This window comes from Strix uralensis, chromosome 2 (assembly GCF_047716275.1).
Source record: "Strix uralensis isolate ZFMK-TIS-50842 chromosome 2, bStrUra1, whole genome shotgun sequence".
NCBI lineage: Eukaryota > Metazoa > Chordata > Aves > Strigiformes > Strigidae > Strix > Strix uralensis.
The window spans coordinates 49,458,660-49,483,922 of NC_133973.1; the positions used below are offsets into that span (position 1 = coordinate 49,458,660).

At 39.1% G+C, this 25,263-nt stretch overlaps 1 long non-coding RNA gene across 3 annotated transcripts in view; it reads left to right on the top strand.

The window, feature by feature from the left end:
* The window catches only part of LOC141939261 (uncharacterized), a 92,334-nt gene extending 67,656 nt beyond the window's left edge, over positions 1–24,678 (top strand). For all 3 annotated transcript variants that reach the window (XR_012627531.1, XR_012627530.1, XR_012627532.1), the window contains exons 5-6: positions 23,485–23,708; positions 24,363–24,678. This is a non-coding gene — a long non-coding RNA (uncharacterized LOC141939261). The remainder of the gene's footprint in view (positions 1–23,484; positions 23,709–24,362) is intronic.
* The last annotated feature ends 585 nt before the right edge of the window (positions 24,679–25,263 follow it).

Consider the following 25,263-nt stretch of genomic DNA (forward strand, 5'->3'; position numbering starts at 1 on the left):
ATGTCAGTACCCAGAGGCAAGAGCAAGTGCCTGGAAATGTGGTGGTGTATGTGAGCACCATTGTTGGTAAGCAGCCGCTGCTCAAATTGAACACTGCAATTTTGCAATGCAGCCAGGAGTGCTGCTGAAAGAACTGGCTGAGGAGCTCTCCAAACCACTCGAGTTCAGCAACTCTGGGAGTGTTACAGAAGATATGGGGGACACAATACAAGCTAATGTTCTGCCTGTATGTTTATAAATTGGCCGGCTGCGCTAGGTAGCTTTAAATTGGTTAGCCTTTTATCAGTTCTCAACAAATCATGAAAATAATGATAGCAATTGATGTAAGCCATAATCCCTTCATTCTAATGAATGCTATTCAACATGGTTTTATAATAAACAGTTCATTTATTTCTTTGATATCAGTTTTAATTAATTACAAATCTATTTGATAAAGGCAACACTGTTGTCATGGACTCCAGTAAAACATCTGACTTTTGGCAGAACAACATTCTGATTAGAAAAATAATTACTGCCAAGTGAAATCAATATAGCATATATTAAATGAATTAAAATGTGATAATTAAGATTTTTCAAGGAGCAAGTTCTGATGCTTAGTTTGAAGTGGCTATGCCTGTCCTTAGTGAGGGTGGGAGATGATGAAGGTGGGGTGAGGAAGCCCACATTTTTGTCTACAAACTTGTTGTTTTGTAATTTTTACCAGTGTTGAACAAAATAATTGCTGACAAAGTTTAGGAGAATGAGAAGTTAGAGTTAAGCAAAGACAGAAAAGCTATTTAGAAGTACCAGGGTCATCATGGGAGAAGCTGGGCTCCCCAAAATCACATGTGAACCACAGCCAGAGACTGGGGAGACCCACCAGCGATCAGCACTTGCGTGCCTGGCGTGGCTGGGCAGACTCGAGGGCAATTGCTCAGGGTCTCAGGAGGTGCAGTGACTGCGAGCTTGAACTGAGCTCCCATTACGGGGTGGTGCTGGTCCTAGCAAATTTTAGTGGGCTACATATTGAATGAAAATATAACAATGCCATTACTGTTTTGGCATTAATGAAAGTACTGCCAGAATACTCTATGCAATTGTGTTGTCCAAATACTTTAACAAGTATGTCGCCTAGCTGGGAAGAGTTCAGAAGGAAACTACAAGGTCTTTTTCTGCCACTTCATCATAGTCTGTCTTGCAAGGAGAGAGAAAAAAGAAATCCAGTTCACTGCAGAGGACATTTAAAAGTAGATACAGTGCCTATGTAGCAAGAAGCTGTCTCATAGAAAAAGTCTGATGAATTTAGGAGATACATTGGGAATGAAGGGTTGGAAGCTGAAGCTTGGGAATTGCAGATTGAAGTGCAAGTTTCTAGCAGTGAGGGCATCAGCTGGAGTAACAGCTTATTAGTCTTTTGAAAAAATGATGCATCTTCATAGTAAAGACTTCAGAACTTCAGCTTGAATCCTTACATTGTTTGGTTTTTTTTTCCCAAGGCTCTAAGAGTAAAGCTTGCAGTTCTTATTTTCCTTCCCATTACATTAAAACGATGTAGAAAAGTCATACGCTTTTCTTGATTTGTGATAATTTCACATGCTTTTTTGGAAATAATGCAAATTATTTATTCAGGTATCTTGTACTAGTGCATAACTCATCTGTCCAACAACAGAAGTACAGTTATATCCTTTTTCTCTGTTGATTACAAATCTAAACTTTTCTCATTTGTTTTCAATGTAGTGATTCTGTGCAGAAAATTGTAATAATTAATTTTGTGTTCACCAAAGTGATTTAATTGCCATGGTTTTCATTGTCAGTGTAATGGCCATGGCATTTCTATTTTCAAACTGCTCAGATGCACTATAATCTTCATGTTGTTTTCTTGCCTCTTTGTATTCTGCTGTGGTTTTCCAACAATGTGGTGGGGATATTCTTTTAAAGGTAGATCTTAGGGAAAAGTTCATGTATGTGCAACAGCTTCACCATGTTACTGATTAAGGGTGTATGTAGGTTCAGCATGTTGCCACCTTTTGCTGTATGAACAGGATAGGAAGCACTTCCGTGAAGGACTTGTGGGCAGCTGTTGCTGCTGGTTGGATCCACATGCTTTGAGTGAGTGATACTGTACTTGGGTAATTTACAGCTTGGGAGAAGAGGGTCTTACATTCAAGTATGCAGTGATTCATGCCCAAATGAGAACAGATTTCTCAGGGAAGAAAGTCATGCCCTCTCCCATTATTTCATGGCAGTTTTGCAACATTTTTTTACCATCTTTAAAACATTTCTGGCACAGAGCTTATCTGCCAGCAATTTTCAGTCCCTGACCCTGTTGTTTATCTCTCAGATTTACTGCAAGTTTTCTGTGATTAGTATTCCCAGCCTCTGCCTGCTAATACAACGTCCGGAGTTCCACAAACTCCAGCATTAGCATTTTTTATAAAACTGTGGGACTCTGCAATAAACTTGTCCCTTCTGTCTTATCGCAAATATTTATCCCGATTCTCTTCATAAAAATTCTGAGTCATCTCTTGTTCTGTGCTTATAAAAATTCCACTGGAAAAACACACACACAAACCAACTAAACAAAAAAAACCCAAAACCTTCCAGAGGGTTTATAGGAGAGATGTTTATTCCTAACTAAAAATCAATTCCTTTATGTATAACACGCTTATTTAATTAAATTATTAATAATGGTAATTATGTACTTGAGAGGAAAAGGCAACTGTATACCCTAACAATTTTGAAATGTGTATTGTTACTGGGCTCTGCTAGTGTCCCTATGATGTATTGGAAGGAAGCAATATATATTTGCAATCTCTGACATATGCTAATTACCCTGTTTTTTTCCAGAAAAACTGACCCAGCTTCTTGTTTGTCTAAAACAGGGAAATAACCAGGGGTTTTTCTCCTGCCTTCCTTGATTTGCAGTGCTTGGAAATCTGCAGTGAGAAGTTGTACAGATCCTGCTGATTCACTCTGGCAGATGTTAATAGTTAACTGCATCCTGTCTGCAAGGGTATGGTATGGTCTCAGCAGGATGCAAGCAAAATTAAATTAGGTATGGCCAAGCTTGGATAAAGGGACTCTTTTTTGTTTCTATTTTGAAAACCAGAAGAAGCACAACAAATGTGAAGGCTTTTTATATTGAATGTGTAAAAGGCAGGTTCAGTAGGACACACATTTGCAGGACTCTTCATAGCTAAATTTAAAAAAGTAATTATTTAAGGATATCCTGATCTCATCGAAGACAATGCTACTGCATCCATTAAAGCCAGTGTTTTAGCCTTACACTCAATAGGAGTACCCATGCAGTGTTACGCATCTTCTGGTAATGATCATCAGAAAGAACATTATCTGCTAATTCAACGACTGGTAATATCAGTGAAGTTGGCAGCAACCGCCATGGTGTTATTCAAGATTGGCTGTATAAGAAGCCAAATCAGAACATCAGATCTCTGTGTTCTTTCCCATTGGAGCTGGTGGTGGAGCTTTTAAATATTTATTATTCTTAATAGACGCAAAAGTCTGCAGATGAACTAGGTATTAGCCCAGATACCAGATCACTGCATAGCAGCCCCTGCCCAGCTTCTCTGCATCATGCTTCTGTGCTGCACAGGCAGGAATTTTTAAATGTGATGTTTGCAATTCAGCATCAAGGCTCCACCATGCTGCAAACCTGTTAAAAATTTAGTGGTAAAGAAGCAAAATTTCCTATGACTTCTTGTGAATTCTGGGGTTTAAATCACTGTACATTTACGGTGATGAACTCTGATGATGGAGTGCTTGACTTGTTGATCAACATGAAAAAAAAAAAGTGTGTCCCTCAAAATATCCTTTCCATGCACTTGAGTTTAAAATTCAGTGTGTTGTTGCCCAGTGCTGATTTCATCTTTATTGCAGGGAAACTAAGTGAAGTTGTCTTACCCAGTTTAGCTGTGGCCTTTTTTTCCCAGGTGGGTCATGAAAACAGCTCTACAGCAGCAGCCATTTGAAAATATTATCTCTTTTCCCCACCCCAAAATGTTACAGAGGATTTACTGGATAGTTTTATTTGCTTCAGCAAATACCTGCTGCACTTAAGTCATAAGACACTGAAGAAATAGTGCAGTAGAGCCCTTTTTATATCACCAATAATGTAACTGCATTGTCAATTACTCCTGAAACAGTGCTGGGGAGTTTATGGGCTCGTTGTGAATCATACTGGAATCACTGTTTTGGGATTAATTTCTCTTTTAAATCCCAACAGGGAAGGATTTTCATACACCAAAAAAGGATTAAGATGTGTTGTGCTCTTTTGTGGTACAAAGAGAAAAGAATTCATTTCCAAAGGGGATACTGCTGATTTTCTAGAGAATGTCCATGCAAGTGTTGCAAATATGTGATGTGATGCTACACAGCCAACAGTGGATTTTGGAATAGCTTTGATCCTTTTGCTATATCTCTGGGACTGTAGAGTAGGGCTTGCTAGATGATAGCACGCCTGTTCTTTGAAATAGCCTGAATTTTTGAAATAGTTCAGAATGTATTTTCTTCCCAGCATGGTTCAGAAGACAGCTGCCTGTAACTCAGTGGTTAGCACACTCGGGAGTGTTTGGTGAGATCTGTGTTCCAGTCTCTACTCTGAATCACGTCCCTGTGCGACTGGCTACTGTGAAATCTTTTTCTCTCTTGCTTTAGGTTCACAAGAAAAGAATGTATTATTTGGGGAAAAATCACTTCATTGAACATGATGTTTCCCTGTTAAAGGTGAGGCTTTTAAAGCAGTTCCCATTTTTTCATAGAAGAAATTCCAGCCCATTCTAGCTAAAACAAATTTAAGGCCAAGCAAGTTGTTTTCGTAGACCCTGATTATTTGCTCTGTCCCTTGAAAACTTGTCTTCTCAATTCATGTGAATATATATAGAAGGGCAACCACATTCTGAAGCAAAATCCTGTAATAAAGGCACATGTGGGAGGAGACGAATAATTTTCACTGATCTTTTGTCTCTTTTTATTTTGTTGTTACCCTCTCTTCTGCTATAGCAACAGTGCTGAATGTTGATATTATAGCATATTGAAGGGATGTTCTGGACATTAACTTGGTTCAATCCATCTTCATTTCCTGTAGAAAATGAATTGTTACCTGTGAATACTTTTGTAACCTACTCCCAAAGTTACATTTTATCTATATATCTTACCCATAGGTGGCATATTTATCATAATATTTTCATTCATGTGCAGCCAGCTCTTGTCTTCTGTTTTCAGATGACTCTTATTAATATTTCAGGTGCAAAAGGTCCCTTTGGTTTGGAATATGTCACACTTGACTGAGGAAAAGTGGTGTCACATCTTTCATAAAAGTCTATCAGCCATTCTTTTCTGGGATAGTCCACTTAGAGCGGTGGACCCTGCTGCTTCAATCTATAATTTCTTTTGTTTCCGTATTAAACAGCCTGTCTTTACCTAATAAATCCCAACATATCTACATTTCCATCGTGGATAATGGCCCTGATGTGGTCTATGTCACTGAAACGTGGCACAGTGAAATATCGCCCTCCCCCCAGTTTTGACTCTGTCATCAAGTTTGCATTATATCAGGTCATCCAGGAGCTACTGCAGTAATCCTTCATTCTTATTCTAGCTGTCCACTAGTGGCCTCTTATGTTTCATCAAGTGAAACATTGAAATAACAAGGTGTGCGTATTTATAGCCTCATTGTTGATTAAGTATAGTAGCTAGCTTGTGAAGTAGCTGTTGGGAAATAGGATCTTAAATCAGAGCTCATTTTCCTCCTTCAGCTAGGATGACAAAGGAAATGAGATATTCCTAGAAGTGTTGACCACAACTGGATATAATAAGGACCAGCTATTTGGCTGTATTAATTAGCTCTTCTTCAGAGCTACACATCTGTCAACTGGTAACTGCAGCAGCTTCTCAACTTTGTTACTTTAAGAAGGTATCTTTAAGTAGCATATTTTTTTTTTTGTTGCTTTCATTTTTGTACTGAGCCTTCACATGGAGTGATACATAGCAAAATGACTTATTGATCTATGAAAACGTAATTTCACACCTCTCCTCACCCCCCCCCCCCCCCAAAAAAAAAAAGAAAAATCAACAGAAAAACCCTCAGACCTTTTGCTACCAGTAAAGACAGAGTGCACTCTAAAAGGGAATTTTAGAAGGTAGCAGTCATCAGACTGGACAAGAGATCTGTTTCCTTCATTTGTAGGTATATCTATGTTGTTCACAAATTGTCCTTTGGCCTAATTTTCTCAGTTCTTTAGCCAAAAGTCCAGCTAAGATCAATGGATGCTGCAGATGCTAAAATGTCTTCATGAATCCTTTGACAGGGCCATCAGCTTACAGCTACAGAACATCATTGACATTCCTCACGACTCAGAGCCAGTGCTGATACTGTGCCCCTTCCAATATTAGGGTTTGTTGTAACTATAGGGAGGATTACCTAGTTGCTGCCTCCCAATGTGAGGATTTGGAGTGAATTGCGCAACATATTCCCTTCTCTGTGGGAAATTGGTGTGATGATGGCCCCAGGGTCCTCCTCAGAGGGTTTCCTGGACCACCTCTCAACCCCTGCTCAAGGAGAAGGTGCTCAGTTCCATCTGTTTTTTATTGCTCGCTGACATTAATATTACATTTCCTGTCTCTGATGAAAACTCTGGTTTCCCAAAAGCTGTTCTTTTTTTGTCTGAAAGCTATTTGCACCTTGCCAAGAAAAGTGTCTGACTGTGGAAGGCCATTTCCCAACAGGGGCTGCAACAGTGATCTCTGATCACTCTGCAGTCTCATTTCAGGCCTCAGTAGAGCATTAGTTGTCCTTGTTTATTCTTTTCCCAGTTAGCGTTTTCTGTGACTGCTTTATATTATCATGATGCTCGTGGTAATTACAGGCCTAAGGCAGGAGTGGGTGGCTTTTCATTTTTCATCTCTCAAGAAATGCTTGGCATTGTTGGTGGGTGATTATATACCCCTCTCCAAGGGTCTCTCTTGGTTTAGGTCTTACCTACTTCAGACAACAGTTTTCTCTCTGTATGTCTCCTCAAGAGATTTTGAGGGAAGGCGTCTGATGTGACTTTACCTCTGCATTTTCTTTCTGTTTGTGACAAGAAATAAGAAATAATTATAAGAAAACAGGAGGTTCTGATTTAATCTGTTTGGCACATATTGTTCATTTAATTATTGAATGATTGCTGTGTGACAGCAGTGTAGGAGTAATGCGGCTGCACATTGCTGTTTCAGGTTCCCTTTTTTATGGTCTCTCAGAAATAGATCACCAGCTCCCATCTCCAGCCTTCCTTTCTGCTAGCACATTCAAAACCTGCCCTGCCCCGAAACATGCATCATGGCCAGTCCACTGCAGACCTTAGAGTGCTTGCTTCAGGTCCCAGAGCTCTAGTAATAAATAGGCAGCCTCTTCATTTAATTCTCAACTTTTAACACTTTGTTTACTCCTTAGGAAACTTTATGTAATACTTTTGTTAAATACAAACTAAACCTGAGTGGTGCTTGAACCACTTTTTGAGAGTGTGGTTTTGAGTATCTATTACCTTGGCCTGCCTGACATTTCATTGCAAATGAAACATTTCTACTCTCTTACTACTCTAGCAACTTGGTGTTATGTTTGTTTTTAACACAGGGGATGTAACACCTCCTGGCATGGCAGGAGTAGTTTTCAAGGCCAGGCTTCTCTGTTGTTTGGCTTTCTGCTTCTGATCAACAAATACTATTTATCTCAGGTTGGAGCCCATCAGCCTGAAGATTCAGAAGGCTGGGATGAAGCTTGTACTTCTGAGAACTGATTAAGTATTGTAACAAATGCAAATGAAATTTCTGCTATAAAACATTGCTTAAAGTACTGTAAATCCTCATTTGATTAACTGCTGTTGCTATAGGTACATACTTTTCTGTAAGTGAACCCAAATATATTAGAATTTTTGCCTTCTGAAATGGGTTGCTTATAGGTGGTATCTGGTTTTTAATGGAACTAAAATTAGACTATTATCCCCAGTAATGAATAAGAAACACTGGGGAAAGTGCCACCATGATTGTTCCCATGTTCAGCCAGTTTGTGAAAATATTTCATAGGAAAAGAGTTGCTAGAAGGTTGTAGGAGAAACATCCTATGAATCATAAGCTCTTAAGGATATGGCATGAGAAGAACAAAAGGAGATGAGTGCAATCTGAAGGGGCAAAAGAAGGTGAGAGATTTACGTTAGCACTACAAGTTGAACCACAAGTAAATGCAAAAGGACTAAAGTGAATGCTCACATCAGCTCAAAGTGACGAAATATGAACTGAGGCTGAAAATGAAGCAATATTCCACATATTTTGGGGCCATATGTTTATTGATGGACTGAGCACAGGGTCATCTCTTCTTACAATTATGACCTGAAAGATGGTGTTTCTTGTCCCCTCTTCCCAAATAGTAATGTCCTGATACTGAGATCCTCATAGGACAGATTTTTTATTGTGTTGTCTCTCAGTAATAACAATTACTCTCCCTCTTTGTTTTCAGTATATACTCTTAGACTGACTCATGTCAATGTATGTGGGCTTTGACTTCTCTTACCTTCAGCAGAATAGTCTTGTTCAACCAAGATCAGACAATCTTTAAGGAAGAGCAAAGAAAACACACAGGAGAAAGAAGAAACACCTCTGTGTTAACAGGATATTTTAAATGGGATCTGGGGACGATCTGGGGAAGCTGCTGATATAGGAATGCAGGTTGTGGTCTCAGTACGAAGGACAAAATTACTCTGTAGTAGTGAGGTTCCTGATGTTTGTTGTTCCACTTGAATCAGTCATAAGCTGATTCACTGTGTCTAGAGCAAAAGCAGAAATAGTGAAGTAAAGGTCTATCAACAGTCCAAAATGTGACACTCAGTTGAGAAAAATGTATCTGGTTTTGGAACAACTCTTCTAATTGTCTTTTGGCTAACCATGGAAAAAAAATCTTTCCCTTTTTCTTAATTTTTAAAAGAATAAGTATGTATAGAATTTCTATTAAAATTAATTAACTGTGGTATTGCCTTTCCTTTTATCTTCTCAGTCAGGTTAATAAGATTCTGTGCGTATTGCAGAACAATAATGCTCTTGTCTGGTCAAAACCACATTTTACATCTTCTGAGAGGAAGTAACCCTTACATAAATATGCTGGTTGCACTGTTCTGTCATTGGGAGTTTCCTGGTGTACTGAAGAAGCAATGCTTCTAGCTGATTGTTTAGAAGTAATTAATGCTTCCAGAATTATTTGTCATGCATACGTTAGTGTAAGAATATTAATATACTTTAACTGCTCCCAATTCAGATTCAGTGGCAAAACTATACTGTAAAGTAGTGTTAAATATCCTTCTCTCAAAACAAAAATAATTTATGTTCGTAAGAGAGTTGCTATATGCAACTATATCCCAGGTACTACTACAGCCACAGTACTGGCCAGGTGACACATCTTTTCACAGCTTGGCTAACAAAGAAATGGCAGTTGTAGGTCATAGTAAACATAGTAGTCATTACAGTTCATTAAAAAAATACCTAATAAAGAACTTTCTGGAGCTCAGCTCCTTCCCATTGAATCTCTCTGTCCAAATGTGGGATAGTGGCTCTTGCAAAGTCTTCTGTGCAAAGGGAGGTAGTAAAGAGGAGCCAAGAAGTGGTAAAAGCTTCCAGAAATAACTCCTGTTTCAGCTTGAAACTGTCATGCTAGGAGGATCTTTTAGAACCTTAGCAGCCATTAAGGCAGAAAATGCCAACTTGTAACTACTTTATACTGTGTATACACAGTAAGCATCAGAAAAAAACTTGCAAGACTATTTAAAGGATTATGTTGGAAAGGAAAAAGAGGTGGCAGAAAGAAAGACAGCGAAAAATCCCTGGAAGAATAAAGAATTTAAAATAACAATATGTAAGTTTTTAAGATTTATACATTAAAGATCAAAGATACCATGCAGTAACTTACAAAGTAGGTGATGCTTAAACTGCATCAAAGGTTAAGAAGCTAGTAGAGTTGTTTCTTTCATTTCTTTCCTACTTCCTTTTGTGAAGAAGAGCACTAAGATCTGTGTTATTCCAGGATGAGAAGGTGATCCAGGCCATGGAGTATAAGTGGAGCATTGGTAGGAGGAGGCTTTCTTCTGCTGCTGTGATAGTTTTAGGGCAAAATCTAAGCCTAGATCTTAGTCATGTGCAGTGATTAAGATCTTGCTAACAAGTGGATTGATTATGTAGAAAATCTCAGGCTTCAAGTTTGAGCATGGTACTGAAAAGGATGGTGTGGAAGATGATAGGGAATGTGGAATTTCTCTCTTAAAGTTTTGTGTCATTGATGTGACTGAACCATCAATGGGCAAATCCACTCTGATAAAGCAAAGTTCTTCATAGCCAGAAAGGATCGAACTGAACTTACTCTGTATGCTGTTCAGTGTTCTCTGGCATCTCTATTGCTCTGAATGGGAAAGTAAGGAAGGGTAAACACAAGGGAGATGTATTGTGAGACTATTGCTATCCTGTCTTGTTGAGTTGAGGAGGAGTGAGTCAAATCTATGACAGTACCCATCTCTCATGCCTTGCTTCTGCTCTAGTCCTCACTTGCTTCTAGGTGAGTATCATGGAGAAAGAAACAGAGGGACAGAGCCTGAGTGCATGGCCCTCATCTCCCTCACTTCTACAGCCCTATGCACAGCACTCCAGCCCTGCAGCTGAAACCTGGTGCAGGTCCAGAAAGGAAGGAAGGGAAGATGTTCCACTCCCATGGGTATAGAATCCAATGAGTATAGACTAACATGTGAGGCCTTTTGAATGTGAAGACAACCATGTTACCACTTGTGGGTTTTGGTGCTTAGTGCTCTGGGGAGGACAGGGAGACTAGTCAGCTGCTGCAGGACTTTGTGTGTGATACATTGACATAGAGTTTAACAGAAACCTCAGGAGAGATATACAGTTACTTTGCTGTCAGACAAGATTCTGCAAATTGATTTCTGGCCCTGTTTGTTTGATTCTCTCTAGCTGGATATTAGTTGTTTTCACTTACTGCTGCTGACCTCATCTTTTGGTTAAAGGGTAGGAATTTAAAAGGATGTCCTGATGATAAGAAGGCATAAATTTAACTTCAAACACTCTCATGGGGAACTAGGAATACAAATCTCATTGTCTTCCATGAGAATTTATATTTTTATTTGAATCCTAGAAGCCCTTTCTCCTTCCGTCACTGCAAGGCTAGATCTGAAATTTTGTTTGAAGAAAGCTGCCTAACCAGGCGTTCAAAACCTGTGTAAAACCAGGCAAAGAAACAGCTGTTGTTCTGTAGTAGTATTGGAAGCAAAAGCCATTTTCTCATTTCATTTAACACTGTGGGTCAGCAAAGAGGGAATTAAGGGTATTCTGATTGCTATTTGATTTTACATATCCCAAGAAATTTAATTAAATTAATGTTTTCTTAAATAATATTGAATTTTTTAAAAAAAGGGATTGTTTGGGTTGATCAGCTGTTCAGGTCTGGAAATCCTGTTGAATCACCTTTGAAGTCAAACTGAAGCATTGTAGAAGCAGACCCTACACAGAAAGCTAGCAAGGCAGTTCTCCATTTTCTCAGGTGACAATTTGGTGTTGAGAAATAGCATTACGATAAAAATACAAGTAGTAAATTTGCCCGTGTAATCTCTTCAGTATCTACTTCCCTTTCTGTGATTATGGTAGATACCTATTTAGGTCTCTTTCTGAACTATGGGGAAATTATTGCTGTGTTGTACTGGTGTAGTTCAACGAAGCTGTGACTGAAGTGCATAGGGTCCCTTGCTTAATTACTTTCATACAACACATCATGGCTATAGAAATCTGACACCTGTGAATAACATTAGCATAAGGGAATGATCTATTTCAAAATGTATAGTAGAAAATGTCACATTTATAGATAAAGAGTGAACATTCCTATCTATGCAGGCAGAACTGATTTTCTTCCTCCACATAAATACTACAGTTCCTTGGGAAACTGTCTTTTATTGATGTATCCAAAAATAACATCCCTAAACCTTTCAGTCAGAATGGTCTGATGTCAGATCTGCAAAAGTTACGGTTCCTAAATTATAAGCTTGATTTACTTTTTGGATGTGTGAATTCAAGTATGTTCTTTGCAAATCCTAGCAATTTTGGTGTAATCAGAATAGATTACATGCAATTTCATTGTCACTGAAACCAACATCCACAAGCCTGCAACACACAGACAAGACAGCATTCTGTTCTGCAGGAATAATAGCCCACTGCCTGAAATAGATGTAAGATTTCTGTGCCATGTTGGGCTGTCCAGTGGTGTCTCAGGTGACATCAGTTTCATGCATGCAACTGAGGTTGAAAATCTTCCTCACTCCATTTCTTTCAATTTCTGATTTTCCTCCATTAACTGATCTCTTTCTGGTTCTGTTTTTATGCTTGCTGGGAATCCAGTCAAGGAATCAGTTCAGATCCCATTCTTCTGGGACTTTCTATAAAAGAATAACTTCAGTAGTGATGAAATATGATTAAATATTAAAAATACTTTGTTTTAATGATGTGCTTTTATAAACTTGCTTTGCAGTTACTGCATTTTGCAGAGATTCCTAGTCTTTTTTCTAGTTCAGTGTAACAGGCTTCAAAGTGCCAAAGGAGGATGACAACAGATTTTTTACCCCAAAATATTCTTGTGACCTACAAAATGCAGTTTTGAGTCTCTGATTTGCATTGGCATTCTGCATTATTTTCTTGCACATGAATCTTTGAAAGGTGATTGTGCCCTTTTTTTTTTTTTTTCGCGTGTGTATGTGATGGTATGTGCAAAAATGGCTGAAAATGATGCTGGAAATAGGTATTACAAGGGATGGTGCTGGAGTTTTTTTCCACCTGAATAGAAGCACTTATTTGGTGAGAGAAATGTAAAGATGGGAGGGTCTGATTTTGGTGTGGTAATAGGACTGAAATGTGATCCCTGTCAATTCAAATGAGCTACTAGTTGAAGAATGCAAGATAAAGTTACTTCACCTTACCCACATCTCAGACTTCCCAGTCTCCAGAAGTCTTCCAAGACCAATCTGGTAAAGCAGGTGTTTCTTTTAATGACTTCAAAGCAAGTAGTATTTGGTTTCTTTGGAGTAGTTAGCCCTTGGGTCTGGGATTCTGCCTCACTGCATCCCCCTTCATGGTGAATGCTATTTGAATACCAGTTCAGTACTTTGCTGCCTGTTCAGATGCAAAGTGTAACTTTCAGTGATAATTAATCCCCACAAACAAAAAAGGAACTTTTCCAGGACTGTCATTGCAAGTATATGCTTGTATGAAATACTGCAATGGTTATAATTGTGTGGGAAAACTGACATTACTGTCCTTGGAAATCTAAATGAACCCGTTTTCTAAAAGTTTCATACTGACATTGAATATGTGTATATTTTGCAAGACTTTTGGTGCAAATTCCCAACTTTATGCCACGTAGACTCAAAAACACTTGAAAAGTTGCTGATGCTTACTGAAGAATTGTTGTCTGCAATAATTTTAAGTTCCTTACTTTCCTTTAAAATGTTCAAAAGGTACTATCAACTGAACTCTGTTTTATCTTTATTAAATTCTGTGAGAGTATGTAAAAAGAGGAGTAATTCAGACTATTTCCAATGAGTCTCTAGTTTATGATACAACCTATAATCCTGTAATTTGAGCTTCACCCAGCGTCTAAATGCTGTGAGCAATTCCTTTCCCATATTGCAAAACCTGCTGTCAAGATTGAAGAGGCTGCAGCGAAGAACTGTATAAGTGCTTAGGACTGTGAAGATATGAGTTATGAAGACAGATTAGACAGACCTAGCTACAGGCTGTAGTATATTAGACAGCATAGATAAATTGAGGCTAAGAGGGCATCTCACAGTGGGATGAAATATACTGAAGGAATGCTGTAGACTGATACCTCTCCGTGGTTTAAGATTAGTTGCTTCAAAAATGTGAGGTCACATACCATGAAGTTGACAAGTAGACTTGGAAACTAGTAGACAGGCCATTGAAGTGGAGCATTTGTTCAACTAAGGGGAGACTATGTAGCAAACTGTACTCATCAACAATAAATAGAAATTGTTTCAAGAGGAAAATGAATTAAACAGACTGAAGAAGAGAAATAAAAACATGGTTTCAGGTGAAGAAGGGTGAAAGGACTGGGATAAAATAACCTAGATATAAACAGAACCTTTTCTTTAAGAAAATACATTTTCTTTCCCAATAATTAAGAGAGATCTCCTTTCCACCTTGCCTTGCTAACCTTGTACAGTTTCTGTTCATGGTTCAATTAATTTGGATGCACTTTCTGCTGTTAGGGTTTAGGACTTCCCCAAGGTATGTAAAGTAACTTAAAAGGATTGTGGGTTAGAAAGGTTTTTGAAGTATTTTTATTTTTAATTTAGTACTATGTAGTAGTAGCACGTAAACACATCTTAGACCTGAATTAAACTGTACCCTTTTGTCTGTTTACTAAGGTTAGCTTACATATCTGCAAGTAGAAGACTTCATCTTCCCCGTCTGGTGCTTTATAGAATTTCAAATTATAGTTATTTGTGGAAGAAGCTGCTTCTATTATATTACAATAGATTTTCTGTATCCCACTAACTTTGTTAAAACAAGCATTGAATCTTAACCTCCTGCTGTACTGATCTCTGGTTTCAAAAATCTTGTCTCATCAGTAGTACTCATGGTACAGAACTAAAAAGCAGCTGCTTCTTGATAATAAAGTGCAATTTTCTTTCTTCAGAGGTGTCCAGCTACAGGAATAGTTTATGCGGCTTACTGTTACCTTGACCTGCATTAGCAGGATAAGACATACCTGTGGTGTGATAGGATTCAAGCTGGGAGGTGGCAGCAAGAGATGTTCTTTGGTTCCTCTGCTCCAAGTGTGGTGGGTTACAATGCCTTGGCCAGCAGCCGGATGCCCACCCAGCTGCTCATTCACTCCCCCTGTTCAACAAGACAGGGGGAGAAAATTAGAAAAACTCACGGGTAAATATAAAGACAGGGAGATTGCTTACCAGTTACCGTCACTGCCAAAACAGACTTGACTTGAGGAAAATTAATTTGATTTATTGGCAATTAAAATAGGGTAGTGAGAAACAAATAAAAAAATTAAACCAACACCTGTCCCATCCTCACCCTTTTCCAGGCTCAGTTTCACTCCTTTGTACCCAGCTCCTCTCCCCACCTCCCATCCTCACCCTGAGCGGAGCAGGGGGCTGGGGAATGAGGGTTGTGGTCAGTCCATAGCCTTGGTGTCTGTAGGGCTGTTTGTCTCACTGGTTTTCCTCACTCCTCACACTGCTGTGTGACATTTAGCCCTTTCTTAAATACTTTTTCTCAGAGGCACCACCACCTTGGCTGCTGGGCTCAGCTGTGCCCTGCAGTGGATCCATTGGAACCAACTGGAACTGACTGTGTCCAGCATGGGGCAGCCCCAGCTGCTCCGCACAGAGGCCGCCCCTGCCAGCGCCTGGGCACCTCCCCCCAGTACCCTGAGATACATTAGATCTGTTAGTCTTTCCATAAGATCACTGGAGGAAGAGAATGGCCTGTCTATTCCCAGCCTGGTGTGATCCAAAGGTTCAACAGCATTTTCGTCTCCTGGATGTGCTACATGATAATGTACATGTGGCTGTGTTCCCACTGCCTTCGTTTTTATAGAGGAAGCTTCAAAAGTATTTTTGACAATTTTAGCTTTTTCTTTTATACAGTCTATTTCTGAGACATTCCTTTATTTCCTCTAGGATTCAACCATAGCTGAAATGTTGATGTAAATTAACCCAAAAGGAAATCCCTTTCTCTGTCAAAACATTCTTTTTAAAAGTTAAATGTATCTTAAAGACTTAGTTTTGAATACTCATTAAAGAAAACATTGCTACTACTTTTCTCATTTCATTGGAGAGGTGACCCTAGTCAACCTGGCTTTTTAAAAAAAAAATTAGTTGCTTAAGCACTGCCAGATATCTAATTAAGTTCCCAATTATTATAAATATTCTATCCTCAGATGGCTTCTTATATTAGTAAATAGTTCTCACAAGGTCATTGGTTCCACCTGGCATATAAAAACTCTTCTCTGTTTTTTGAAGCAATGATAGTAGGAAATCAGAATATTACACTGTGTTCTTGCACTTAGATTAAAAAAAAATCATTTAAGTATCTTGAATAAAACCATAGTGGTCACACTGCCCACATGATCATCTGAACAATACGATCACACTGGAGAATAATCCCGCTGACTATTCACCTATGACAAATTTTACACCTGGTCCAAAATCATGCCCAGAAAGGAAACTATGTTTCCCTCCTTTAAGAATGCAAACCTCGGAATACAGTAAAAACAAATTACAATTTTTCATATTGAAATTATAAAGCCAAAGTTTGCCACTGGTCTTGTAACGCAACGTTCTTATCCTATCATATCCTGTTAAAATGCTGTACCTGTGTTTTTCCCAGAAAGAAGCAATTAATTTCTTTCTTTCAGCTAAGCCTGGAGCACAAAGCACAGCAGCTGCGGGCCAAAGATAGTAGAATTATGGGTGTGTGTTTTGCAAATGTGGAAAAAGAAGTGCAACCAAAGATGTTTCTTTCCATTACTTTAGAACTTCCTACTCTAGTAATGGGAACAGCCTGCCAGTTTCTCTTCTATTTTTTTTCCTAGGGTATGTAAATACCAAACCAAATATAGAGGCTCTCTCCACATGTCCAGCATTCTCCTCATTTACATATCCTTTAATATAAGTATCAGTTCCCTTGTTCATCTCTTGGCAGAATATTAAGACTTGCATTTTCGCTTGCATTTCCAACACCTTCATGTCAATGGTCAATCACATCTGCAGAGTAGCCTTTTTCCTCCCACCAGTCTGAATGAAGAAATCTCTGCTCCAGAAGAGTAATTTTTTTCTGTTTCTACAAGTGTATTCTCTTTTTGCTTGTATATAGGATGTGATTTGAGACCAAAAAATAATATGTAAGGGACATAGAGCTAGAAACAAATCATTAAAGCATTTGAGCAAATATGGAAAATATAGCTCAGGGATACCTCTTTTGAACTATAGTCATGCTTTTTAACAGGGGGGATTTGAGAAATACTAAACGTTCGTTTAGGAAAAATACTGCAAAGACATCTTTCCAAATTCTTTTTGTGTGACTGTGACAAATGATAGGCTTTTTGCTGTAATACAATATGGAAATTTGCAACTGCATCAACATAGTATCTAGAAGAAATTACATGTACCTTCATCCATACATGTCCACAATCAGTTCCTCAGATTGGTTGATATTTAGAGTTTTAAGTGAGGTCTGAATTTTGGAAGAAGGTGTGACTCAAATATATAGGTTATGCATGAAGTAGAATTCTCAAGTTGTTGTTTGTCAAATGTCTACATTTAGTATAAAAGTCAGGGGCCAAAATTTTCCAGCTTGGCTGCCTAACAACATGCCCTGCTTTTCAAAACTGTCTGACTTCATCCCAGCTTTCTGTGGTTCCCCCTGAGACTGAAGTGCTGGCATTTCTCTTCACTGTTGCCTTTCCACCACAGTGTTTTTCAAATTGAATATATTTTGTGTGAGGGGGGAGAAAGAGAGGAATGGTAAATTCACAGGTGGCATTGCCTCCTAAGTGTAGACACTGAAATTCATTGAGAGCTGGATGCCTCTGTGGCATTCAAAGGGAGAGCTGAGCCCCATCAGGGATACTGTCATGCCAGGAGGGCTGGAGAGCGTCCCCTCCTTGGGCAACACTAGTGTGGGAGAGGATAAGGAGGATCTGTGTGAGTGCTGCATCTCAGATAACCTCCTGCTCCCTATCTGGGATGTGACGGCTCTTTCTGTTCTGTAAAACATCAGCTTGCCCCATACCAGATATTTATTTACACTCAAGCAAATCCTTACTGGGCTCTTTAGAAGACTGTCAGGAGAGAAAAGTCACTCCAGACGTCTCCAGTAACTGAGAGTGAGCGAGTCTTGTCTACGGCTTGACTAGCATTTTGAGGTGCTTAATGACCAAGAAGAGAGCTTGTGATGATGGAGCCCAAGCTAGGGGTACATTTTTTTAGCCGAGTGCAGTCTGCAGAATGAAATCAAGCCTCTGTGTGAAAACTGATGATTCTTCCCCAAAGTGAGAAACTTAGGCAGAATACATCTGAGCAATGATGAGAGCTGTGACTGATAACATTGCTCAGCACCTTAAAGTATAGGTCTTCTGTACGACAGGCTACATGCCGCATGTGTTTTCTCTTCTTCTATGAATTATGCAGTTACATGCATATCGAAGCTCTTCTTGTTTCCTCTTCTGTAATTCAGACTTCTTTTTGTTTCCAGTTGGGAGCCCAAGTCTCCTTTGAGTCAGAATAACTTGTTTAAATGGAAGAAAGGCTCCATTTGTTTTGAATATGAGCATGATTTTGATTGTTCCCTGGTAAAATGCTGTGGTTAAAAAAAACCCCAGACCAACAACAAATGAAACACAAACAGCAAAACACCCACATTATAGTTCCCTTTGCAAAGCCTAAACAGCCCCTGTCTGGAAGGCAGAATTTAAGGTCCTGGTTTATAAATTGCTGTAGCTAAGACAATAATACTTCATTCTTTGCTATCACATAGCAGAGACAAATCAGATAATGCGGCTAAAATCTCCTTTCAGCAGCTTAAAGTGAGTGAAAAGCAGAGATAAATTGGAATCCCAAAATCATTTTTAGTGGCAATACAAACTAGACAGAAACCTCCTACTAAGACAAATATAATTGCATCTTGATTTCAAAAGCTCCTAAATTTGTAATTCCTAGAAAAATGAAACAACAGGCTTCAGTTAAAGCTATTTTTAGTGTCTACAGGTGTATTTTGGTGATGGTAGCAACTGTTGTTACGTCAAAAGTAATTTTTGATGGCAAGATACTGAAGGAGAGCACCAAATTGTATATATTATCACATTTGATGATGAGCAGCTGTAAGCACAAACTAACATAAATTAAATGTGTATCACATTTTTATGCACCCTGGGGAAGTGCAGAACAAAGTCATGCAGTGATTACACTTCCACCAGCATGCCATTAACAACTCCAGATGGCAGCACTTTAACTGCAAACATTTCCAGGTGTAATGAGAAGGCTAAAAATAACTAAACAGCAAGGCATGACCTAGTGACAGTCTAATTTGCAAAAGGAGTGAAGCAACAACAGGACTGTTTAGCTGAAGGCATGTGAGAGAAGTGGCTTAAGCCATGAACAAATTCATGTAAATACAGTCTTTTCTTAAGGAAGGACATATGTGCAATCTGTCTTTTCTTTCTGTGTAATTCACAATGAAGATGAAAACTGTATGTTCATGCATGTGCTAGCTTGTATGTATATATATGTATGTATAGCATGTACTAGCTAGCATGTATAACCTTGTAGGAAAATCCTAAGTCCTTCTCAAAAAAGATGAACCTTCTTCATTCAAGACTTACTGCCAACCTGATAGGAAAGCAAAGGAATTTGTGTGTGCCTTTCAGCAGACTTGTTCTCCCGTTGGTTGGTTGGTTAGTTTATTTGTTTTAAGGCAATATACTGGAATTTCAATGTATGCATTAAGAAGCAAGGATATTTTCCTTTTTTGCTTATCGCCCACAAAGTGCCTTGGGATGTCTTGAATAATTACCATCCATTTAAGACTGAATTTTACAGGATAATACTATTTACTCTGTCACTTAGGTACTAACAATCCTTGTGTCTATGGGCATGAAGTGGATGGACTTCTATTGGTTTTAAATAAAAGTAGTGGTTGCTGTCAAATACATTTTGCATCATGTTCAGAAAAGTTACCAAACCTAGAACAGAGGTGAGGGTGCAGAGTGCTACCAGTGCAGAATTGAACGACAGATGTAAAGCTCTTTCAGTGAGAAACTGTTACAATTTATATAAAGTTCAGGTAAATCAATCAGAAGTAACTGCTTCCCAGTTTTCCTTCATCAGTGGATGTGGCTGTATGGTGAAGAGCTCCTTCTGAGAAAAAAGTAGTATCTTGAAAACAATCCTATTTTCTCTAATAGTCTGTAAGTTTCCAATCTATTTTAGCACTAACATAAACCCCTACAGACTTAGGTGGACAGATTTCTTTTTACTGCAGCTGATAAACCGTGTCTTTAAAAGTCAGTGGTGACTTTATTAGTGTATTTCAGTTCAGAACTGTTCACTGTCTACAAGGATCATACTTGTACATTATAATGGAAATGGATATCTCTGGGAACACAAACATGGAGAAAAGTTATCATTATTGCAGGAACACTGAGGGTGGTTAAACCACAGCCCAGCCTGAAACTACAGCCAGCTCCTGAACCATGTGTTGTCAGTTGCCCCCAGTATGCTGTAGCTGTGCTGCAGTCCTGTCTCTTGTGAATTTTGCTTTCATCATTTTGCTTACATTGCTTCCTGCTGTTGCTGTCATCCTTTCCTCTAACATGTGTCCCAGAAGGAAAGTCTCCCTTCTTCTCTCTCTCAGGACCAGATCTAAAAGTCACCATTTTCCTCCCCAAGCTGAAGAGATCACTTCCTTCTGTGCCCTCCCCTCTTGTGATCCCCCAAACTAGATGACAGCAAGGACAGCATGCTCATGATAAAATTACCAATCCATATGTTGACTGAGAGAAGGAAGAGAAACTTATGTCTATGAATAACCTGAGGTGTGTGAGATTAACTTTTTGAGACTATGGGGAACAATCATTGTAAAACATTCAGAAGATGAAGTTAGCAGTTCACCTTCCTTGTGCATCTCTAGATTGCAGCTTTCAAAACAGGCAGGCAGAAGAGATGTCATTCATGATACCACTGTTGCAAAAATAAAAAAAGGCTCATTAAGAATGTGATTTTCTGTCCTGAACACTGGCATGGTAGACAAGTGACTTCTGCTGATAAAAACATCTTAGATGAAATATCCAGTCTTGCAAGGCCTGTACATCCCCTGCCCAGGGCACAAGGATGCAAGGATGTCATGAACTCTCATTCATTTCTGTGTGAACTAAGAAATCAGGAAAACCTTGCTAAATTAGGCAAAGTTTCAGGCTTATATGGCTTATGGTTCAGATTCAAGAGATAAATCAGGCAAACACCAACACTTTGGCTGCTTATCTAATTAACCCTCATACCTTCTGAAATTTGTTCATGGCTCATTTTTCCAATGCAGGAAGGGGAGTTAATGAGAGACTTGCTTATATTAACCTCACTTCAGGTTTGACATATGTGAATAGCTAACATAATTTTGAAGATGCAATAGCTCAAGCACACTGTTGCAACAGGCATATATTTATATCGTTATATTAAGGAGTTTATTATTCAAATGTGTTCTACCTTTTGGGATGTAATAATTTTTTTAATATCCAAAAGCAAAATTGAAAGTGATGACTTTATAGGTTCTTTCTGTGCATGAATGTTCCAGTACCAGGAAAAATTGTTGTTTGGGATTTATTTGTCATAAAGAACTTACGTCTTTACTGATATTGAATATCTTCATCTCTGCAGAGGCATTTCTATTTGGAGTTCCAGCCATGCCTGCCTTCCTTTTCACAGCCACAAGCCTAAATATAGGAAGATGTTTCTCATTTTCCATTTAGAAATTAGTATTCCAGTCCCTCTGCAGTGCATATAAAATGCTTGTTATGCTGGAGTTTCACTAAAGTAGAAATGATTGTACCAAGGGAAAAATTTCTCTCAATCAAGTTTGAAGTGCATACCTCAGGGACAGGGGCATCATCTTCCTTTCTTGCACACAGTCACTCTTCTTATATCAACACCAATTATGAGGTAAGGTTCAAAGCTTGCCTGTGAGTTTGTTCGTATTCAAGCCTGCTGAGAACAGCCTGTCCCTTCCTCTCAACAGACTCTCTTCTCGCACTAGAACTCCCTTTCCTTTTCATATCTATGAAAAATATACAGAAACTATCTCTTTTGGCCAAGGACTTTGAAAAGACACAACTTCTGAATATGCTTTTGAGGTATTCCTCTGAAAATAACCTACTGTGTCTTTTTGATTAGGCTGTAGACTCTTTGGAGTTTGTGTACTACCATGCAAAATTTTGGATGGGGAACACTAGGTTGTTACTTAATGTACATAAGAGTTGGGAGAAGTTCTTACATGAAATAACCTCTCTCTCTTGCTAGGAAATGTGGGAGTGGATTAAAAATTTGCTGAGTATCTGAGTGAGAACTAACATCGCTGGAACTATTTTAACCTCTAATCTCCTGTCCTCTCTGATAAAAACTTTCAGGAGGATGCCTGGATTTAGGGCCTCTTTGGTTTGGATCATTTTAATTTACAAATGATAACATGCAGCGGGTTACACTGAAGAGAAATAAGGCTTGTGTTTTCTGGCTGTACGATGGTAATCTTCTGTTTCTGCAGGAAATAAAATAAGTTTGTCTCTGTTGCAGCACAAGTAGTCTCAGTCAGCAGATTTGTTTCTTGATGCCCTCAGTTAATCTCTCAGCTTTTCTGTGCTACTTCACCTTGAGTTCATCCTGTTTGGAAATTCTTGGTAACTTTCTGAAATAAAGGCAATCCCACATTAATTAACAGTTGCCTAATTTTGTGCAGGTAGTTGCAAATTTCTGTGAAGCTCTGTGTCTGGGAACCTTCCTGGGAACCTCAGAAGGCGAGTGGTCTGTAGAAGACTATCATGGTGCACCGCTATATTGTAGTTCATCAAAAGTATATAAAAAGTTGGGTACTTATCTGTGCAAAACTTTTTTTGAAATTGCAAAATTCACTCAGATCTTTAACAATCAGAAAAGGTTCTTAAAATAGCCACTTGCTTTGTTTCTAATTTGATGGCTTTAATATGAGTGTAACAAATCAAACCAAACTGAAAAAGCACTGTCCTCCTCCACTTCTGATTGCTGTATTGGTATTGATCCATATTATTCTACAGCTCTAGTGTTTAGCAGAATCACAAGGTGAGACACTTATCTGACAAAATGTGCCCCCAATTTTACAGTTTCATTTGTTTCAGGAAAAAAACCCCAACCCTGAATGCTCTGAAATTCCATCAAACTGAAAAGGAAAATATGTTAGTTACTAGAAGGTAGGGAGGGAGAGTGAATTGAATGGAGTTCAGGAGGTTTCAAAAGTTGGCTAGACTTCTTGAACTTTTAACACCAGGATAAAAAAATTCACTGAGGAATGGGAGAATATTTTCCTACTTTGAGTCGCATGTAATCTTACTGCACATGGGGAGACACTGCCTCCCTTGCTTGACACCATTACTGTATTAGATGTCATGCTTATGAACATGATTTCAAAGGACATGAGGATAGACGATATGTTCAAGACCCAGTAAGAGTCTTGCTGAAAAATGAATGCAAAATTAACATTGAAGTTCCTTAAGACATAAGTGTTTCTTTGATTTTCCTGTCTATTTTCTTCTTACTCCTTCTGTGAAAGCCCAAATTCAGTAGTTTCTTCAGAATCTACCCAGCTGGGAAATTTTCTGTCTTGTGGTGTTAATATTCTGTCTTGTCCTGTTTCTCTCTGTAGATCCACTGCTTTTGCATTGTGCTACTTACTGACGTGGACATTTTAATAATCTGTAGGAGAACTTAAGTCTGCAGCAATTCCAACACCTTCACACTTCACCAGGAAACTGAGTTAAAAAGTAAATTTTGCAGTCTTGAAGAGACCAAGCCAGAGCCAGAACTGAGTCTCTGCCAGGCAGCACCTACTACCTACAGGGACCCATCACTGGAAATCTTCAAGGCCAGGTTGGACAGGGCTTTGGGCAACCTGATCTAGTGAAAGATGTCCCAGCCCATGGCAGGGAGGTTGGACTAGATGATCTTAAAGGTCCCTTCTGACCCAAACTGTTCTGTGATTCTCTGATTCTGTGATCTTGGTTGGGGAGCAAAGAGGGAAATCCCTGGCAAGTGGGGCTTTGCTGCCATGCTGTCAGGGAAAGGATATTCCTGGAGGTCTTAGGAGTGCTGCTCCTAGGAGGACCTCCTCTGTCTTTCTGCTTACCCTTCCCCAGCAATAGCTGCTTTCCTACACGTGTCTTTGTAAAAGGAGCAAGCTTTAGAAAACTCTTTTCTCTTAGGATATTATTAATAGCAGGAATAATTAATAAATAGATATTGTTTAATAGGTTTAATTAATAGAGCACAGGTGCTCTAGGAACAATACTGATAGTTCAATGCATATGCTGCTCATTTGTCCCCTGTACAGCCCTCATCAAGGCTGGCTTAAAACCCAGTCAAGCTGAATTACTAAAAATTAATCTTAGGTATTAAGTTTTAGACATAACAAAAGATAAGAAATAAGTGATTAATTTGGGGTAAGCAATTTAGAAAGGGTAGGTAAAGAAAAGCTAGACATAGATTAAGTATATGTTAAATAGAACATTTTGAGTCTTTTTTCAGAAGTTTAAAAGTGAATTGTGATGGATGAAGATTGATTAGAAGATAAGTAACCATGATGACCGAAGACTGCATCAGTGAGCAGTGGCGTCAGAAGAGGAATCGCAATGGAACGATAACTAGCCGAAACTGTGGAATATAATGGACTTTTGAAATTGATGATGAATTAAGAACTGAAAGTTCCTGGGAAATCACCAAAGACTCTTTGTATTGCATGTTATGAAGAATCATATATATAGAAGGCGCTTTTTGTTAGTTGTTGTCACTCACTGAGGTGATGGCCCAACTCTGAGTTGTTAATAAAGCAAGCCTAGAGATACCCGCAGTCTGGTGAAATCCTTTAACAGTCTTCCTCAGACTCAACAGCCAGCCTACGAGGCCATGTGTTTTGCTGGCTGTAGCAATCTGCTGCCTCAGATACATTAGACATCTAGAAACACTGTTCTCATGCCTAGAGCCGGCCCTGTCATCAGCACAGTAGTTAGAAAGGAAGTCTGAGCAAAAAAAGAAAACATTAAATCAGCCTTACTCAGTACCAACACTCTTCAAAACAGCCCAAATGTTCACCAACAAATCTTATTTGGAGATACTGCTTCATGTCGATTAGCATCAAAGCAAGCGCTCAACTGTGGAGAAAGCCAGTTTATGCTTTACTATCTAATCCTTGGCCTAAAGCTACATAAATAATCTGCCATGCTGTCAGGTCCTGAGGGCAGCACCAGGCTTGCCCGTCCCTGCCCAGCCCCCTCAGGGCTCCCCCTCCCCTGCCCACGGCCCAGGACCCCACATCAGCCCCCTGGGGACATCATCCCCTGCCCCAGCAACGCCACAGCAGGGCTGGTCTCCAGCTCCCCACAGCGCTGACTGGTCATGGGCTCCGCCGAGCCAGGCCCACCTGTGGATC